This window comes from Tursiops truncatus, chromosome 19 (assembly GCF_011762595.2).
Source record: "Tursiops truncatus isolate mTurTru1 chromosome 19, mTurTru1.mat.Y, whole genome shotgun sequence".
NCBI classification, from domain to species: domain Eukaryota; kingdom Metazoa; phylum Chordata; class Mammalia; order Artiodactyla; family Delphinidae; genus Tursiops; species Tursiops truncatus.
In genome coordinates, this window is record NC_047052.1 from 29,916,700 (window position 1) to 29,922,699 (window position 6,000).

Consider the following 6,000-nt stretch of genomic DNA (forward strand, 5'->3'; position numbering starts at 1 on the left):
ATAATTTTCTTATGTCAATTTCACCTCCATAAAAATAAACAAATCATAGCTGGAAACCTCTTCATGCTGGACCCTGTGTTTCACCCACATGATCTCATTTCATCCTCAGAACAGGCCCAGGAAACAGAGATTTATTGTCCCATTTTACTGATAAGAAAACTGAGGCTCTGAGAGGTGATATCATTTGCCCAAGGCCTCATAGACCGTGCTCTGCTCATGGCAGAGCAGAGAACTTGCTCGCTGCATGGACGCTGTCTCAGAATTGCCCAGAAATTCTTCAGAGTTGAGTAAGATGGCTCAGCAGGGTGCTGGGAACAGGCATCCTGACCTGGGTGGTGAGGGATCAACAGGTCTCAGGGATTCCGTGCAGCATTGGGTGCTGGGATACTGAGAACGACAGCAGGGAGCTGTTATGGCGAGGGACGCCTGAGGTGGAGCATAGACTATATGAGAATTGTGGGGGGCTGGGGCAGAGGCTGGGGAGATCAAGAACCCGCCCTCAGGGAACCAAATACCTTGGGTGGCTAACTGTCCTTGATCCTTCAGACCAACTCTGCCTTCGCTCTGCAACACTTGTGATGAAAACCTAACTCAGAACAAAGGCAAAAGAAAAGGAAATCATGCCGTGGAGCGGCTGGGCCCGTGAGCCATGGCCGCTGAGTCTGCGCATCCGGAGCCTGTGCTCCGCAACGGGAGAGGCCGCAACAGTGAGAGGCCCGTGTACCGCAAAAAAAAAAGGAAATCAAAAGAGCACTGGCTTTGATGTTACAGCCACTGAGTGCCCTGGGTCTTTGAAAGGTGGATCTTCTCTTTCTCCTTCTCGTCTTCCTCCTCCTTCTTGGCGATCAGACCTAAGATTTATTGAGCACCTACTATGTGTCACGCCCTGTCCCAAACACTCAAGCTTAGATCTCAACCCTTTGATGCAGGATGGTAGCCAGAGTGGTTGACTTGGCATCATCCAAACGTCCCTGCCAACCCCCAGCCCAGCCCACCTGAGCCCTGCTGTGTTTAATCTAAACCAGGCTTGGCCATCCCATCCCCCACGCTATCTCTAGAATCACGAATAAGCATGGGACCTGATTTCAGCCAATGAGGCATGGAGGGAAGCCTGGGTCTTCTGAGAAAGGTTTCCTTGCTCTAGGACGAGATGGTCCCTCCTCTTCCCCTGGACATTGTCACATCCGGATGTGATGCCAGAAGCCGCCTCAGTCCTTCCTCCTCCAGCCTGAGGATGAAGTTGATCTGGAGAGGGCAGAACAGAGAGACGGAAAGACAGCACTGAGCCACAGATGACACTAGGCTGGCACCCGCAGTTATGTGAAAGAATACATTTCCCGATTGTTTAAGCTGGTGTTTGCTCTTACTTGCGGCCAAAAGAATCCTTGCTGACAGATACATAATACAAATGAGAACTCTGAGGCTTACAGAGGTTAAGTAACTGGGCCAAGATCCCACAGGTGGTGGACTGGGATTCGAGCCCAGCCCATCTGGCCCCAGAGCTCCACCCTTCACCACTGGGAGGTGATACATACCTCTTTGAATTGTTGCCACTGCAAATAAAGCGTCTGGCACAAATGAGGGTAAAGACATCTACTGCGCAGAAAAGGATAAAAATATCTGCCCCACAAGAGACACAAAGGGTCCAGTATCAGGCCTAGAGCAGAGGGCTGCTCCAGAAACATGAAATCCAAACCCCGTTTTTCAGCCCTGACTCGGTGTCCATTTATTCCCAAAGGCTCAGCGGCCAGACTGCTAACTTAGGTCCCTCCAAGAAGAGCACTGGTCTCAGAGTCTGGCCCCAGCCCTCCTGGGGCTGGCAGCCGTCCTAGACGTACCCCGTGCGTGCCCTAGCCCCACTCCCGTCCTACACGTGCTTCAGCGAGCTTGCCATGATCTAGTGCTGTTATCCACACAGCAGCCAGAGGAATCTTGAAAAAATCAGATCAAAGTCACATCACTCCCCTGCCTAAAACCCCCTCACTTCCTTCCACTGGAGATGGAATAAAACCCAAACTCACAAGCGTGACCCACCAGGCCATATATGTCCAGCCCCTGCCCTGCTCCCAACCTCAGCTGGTACCAAGCTTCTCCTCTCCACTGTGTTCTCACTGGCCTTTTAGTTCCTCAAACCTGAAATGGTCATTCCTAGCCCAGGGCCTTTGTCCTTGCTGGTCCTTTAGCAAGAACACACTCTTCCCCCAAGGTCTTGCCATCTCATCGTCACCTCATCTCAACGGTCAGGGCTCTGGAGAGACCTTCCTGAGCCCACCCCGTCTCCATCTCTATCATGCCACCCAATTTTATTTCTCTGTGTATCTCATAGGCTGCTCTGATTCGGTTTCTTGTTTGTATGACTTTATTTCATTAGTCTCCATCATCCCCCTAGACTGTAAACTGAGTCAGAAACGGAGAGATGTCAGTTTGATCCACTGCTAAATCCTCAGCACCTAGAAGAGAGCATAGTACACAGCAGGTGCTCAATAAACACTCACGGAAGGAATAAAACTCTGTCTCCACGTGCCGTGTTGCTGTCTTAGTAAGAGAAGCGATGCTCCTTGATGGGAGTGTTCATTATACTTGCTCTTATCTTGACATTTCAAGAACCTTGTAGTTGTTAGAATATACTTTTCTCAGATTCACAGTGAAAAGCACAGACTTTGAGTTCTCACCTCAGCTCTGCCAGTTTCTCACGATGTGACCTTGAACAAGTCACTTAACTTCTCTCTGTGTGCCTCCGTAGCCCTGACTGTCAAACTGGGATTATTCTCACGGTGCTGTAGCGTTGAGCATAGCATCTGGTACACAGAATGCTCGATATAAAGGCACTGACATTGTTTGCTTGTTAGAATGTCAAAGAAAGAAAGAAAAAGAGAGAGAGAGAGAGAGGGGAAAGAAGGAGGGAAGGAAGGAAGGAGGGAAGGAAGGAAGAAAAGAAGGAAGGGAGGAAGGGAGGAAGGGGAGAAGGAAAAGCTGCATCTGATTTTAGCTGCAGGTTCTGTGACAGGCAGCCTGCCTATGAGTAGACACCAGCCCAAGCCTTTCCTGTGGGTTCCCTGATAGGGTCAGGCTGTGCTGGTGCCCAGAACACAACCCTCCCCCGCAGGCTTAATCTGGGGAGTGAGCTTTGGGGCACTAGGGGGAGCGGGCAGGAAATCCACCCTCAGTCCCCAAGCTCTTAGCAGTAACGGCCTCTGCTAGGGAAAAGCTTCATGTCAGGATGAGCTGGGTCTTCATAGCTGCTGATTGGTCATAAGGCAAATGGGGGGAAGATATGAACGAGCAATCCCTTTGGCTCCGAGTGAAGGGATCATAACCTAGAAGGATTTTATTGGTCTGTCTCTGCTTTTTAAGAGTTTTTATCTCAGGAGTGGCTTGGTCCTAAAATGGTCCACTGTGACCGGGGCTGTGTGATAACGGGGGAAAGATCTGAGGATTACAGGACTCGAGCACCTGCAGCCCACCCGGCCCATCTTCCTGTCTTCCTGCTGAGCATAGGGTCCTCCAAGGCCTAAGTCCACCCCACCCACCCATAGCAACTCAGGCCTTTCTTCTCGCCCACCTCCCCAACCCCTCCAGGAGGCATCGTCCCCACTCTAACAGAGGATCCACCGTCGTTTACAGCTAGGGCCTTACCCTGAAGAGTCAGAAAATGAAACGCTCTCTTTCACCGAGAATTAGCACATCTAGCGCGCATGGGTTACCAACTTTCTTTTTTTCTTCCTTTTAAAAATGGTTCTTAGAGCAATATATACTAATTAAAAATTCAACAGAAATATATAAAGTAGAAAATGAAATGAAATACACTCTCCCCCCTATTCTTACTCTTCAGAAATAACCACCGTTGACATTTTGATACAGAGCCCTCCAGATGGACGGATGGATAAATCTTACTTTGATATTAAGTATTTCAGAGATGAATGTAATGAATATCCAAGAACGCACCATCCATCTTAAGAAATAAAACATTACAGACAAAATTGAAAGCCCTTGTGTCTCTTATATCATTCCCTTCCCCCCTCCCCCAGGTAACCTTTGTCTGGAAATTATTATCATTTTGACACCCCTATTATACTTCCATTACATGTACTTGTAGTCATAAAACAACGTATAACATTGTTTTATTCAGTGCTACTCGTTATAGAAACAGTATCATAGGATATGCAATCTTCTGCAGCTTGCTTTTTCCCCTTCTGCATTGTTTGCAGATTCTGCATATAGTTACATTGTGACGGTGTTTTATTCTTTTTTAACGCAGTATCGTATTAGTTACATTGTGACACTGTGTTATTCTTTTGTAATGCAATATCATATTTTATGGTGTCATTGTACCACAATTTATTTATACATTCTCCTGTAGAGAAATACTGGTGTTGTTTCTAATTTTTCCTTTTAGAAACAATGCTGCAGTGAACATTTTTGCATCCACCTCCTTGTGTACATGGGCATAATTTTCTCCGGTATAGAGCTAGTTGGAATATCTGTGTATATATGAGTAGCTTCCTCTTTACTGAATATTCACAAATGGCTCATCAAAATGGCTGCCATAGGGCTTCCCTGGTGGCGCAGTGGTTGAGAATCTGCCTGCTAATTCAGGGAATACGGGTTCGAGCCCTGGTCTGGGAGGATCCCACATGCCGCGGAGCAGCTAGGCCCGTGAGCCACAACTACTGAGCCTGCGCGCGTCTGGAGCCTGTGCTCCGCCACAAGAGAGGCCGCAATAGTGAGAGGCCCACGCACCGCAATGAAGAGTGGCCCCCCACTTGCCACAGCTAGAGAAAGCCCTTGCACAGAAACGAAGACCCAACACAGCAAAAATAAATAAATCAATTAATAAACTCCTACCCCCAACATCTTCTAAAAAAAAAAAGGCTGCCATAATTTGTATTCCTGCCATCGAATATTAATTAGTAGAATCACTTCAGAGAACAATTTGGCAATAACCTCTGCTGTATGAAAGTTTGTGTTGTTCCACATTCTCCACCGTCAACATGCTGTTGCCAACATCAAACATTTTCTAATTGACTGGGTGTGAACTGATATTTCATGGTTGTATTCATTGCATTTCCATGATTACTAATGAAATTGAGAATCTTTCGTATGTTTACTGACCCTTCCTGTTTCCTCTTCTGTGAGTTGCCTTTTCATACTCTTTGCCCAATTTCAATGGATAGATAGATAGATGGACGATAGGTAGAGAGAGATTTTAAAACAATTTTCAAAACAGCCCACCATAAAACATTTCCTGACATATAAGAAACATGTATAATCCGTATTCTGTGTAATATTCTGCAACATACCTTCTATACTCTTACTACAATTCGTACATCTTACCAGGCTAGTACTTTTTCATGTTATTTTGCAATAGCATAATATGGGAACACTATGATTTATGAATCATTCCTCTATTGACAGACATTTAGATTATTTTTATTTATTTCCAGTATAAATAGTGAATATTTTTGTAGCAATATATTTAGGTATAATCACAGCTGTTTCTATGGAAGATTGTCAATTCCCCGTGAATCATAAGTAGTGATATATAAGAAAGAGGAAATTAGAATTCAATAAAAATTCAATGAAATAAATTCAGCCTTCAATCTCTTCTAAACTTAATTCCTCCTCTTAAAAAAAAAAAGTTTAACAATTCAAAAAGTAAGCTGTGAGTAACTACTTTGGAAACGTTTGGCAAAATCTACCAAAGTAAAGGGGCACCTGGCTATGACTCAGCAATTCTATTCCTGGGTATTCACCCAACAAAAATAAGTTAATATACCCATGAAAAGATATGTATAAGGAGGTACACAGCAACTTCCTTCGTAAGTAACTTAAAATTGGATATGGCCCAAGTGTGTATTACCAGTACAATAACATGGATGGATCTGAAGACATCATCGTGAACTGAAAAGGCCAGACACAAAAGAGTATATACTCTATCACCTCGTTTATATGAAGTTCAGGAACAGGCAAAACTAATCTATGGTATTAGAAATCAGGATA

The 6,000-nt window shown here is 45.3% G+C and overlaps 1 long non-coding RNA gene across 1 annotated transcript; it reads right to left on the bottom strand.

Moving 5' to 3' along the window:
- Window positions 1-116: 116 nt before the first annotated feature.
- Window positions 117-1,287, bottom strand: LOC109549543 (uncharacterized). Its single transcript, XR_002175853.2, has 3 exons — window positions 1,080-1,287; window positions 516-586; window positions 117-387 (listed from the first exon to the last, which is right to left on the bottom strand). It is a non-coding gene; the product is annotated as an uncharacterized lncRNA (long non-coding RNA).
- Window positions 1,288-6,000: the final 4,713 nt, after the last annotated feature.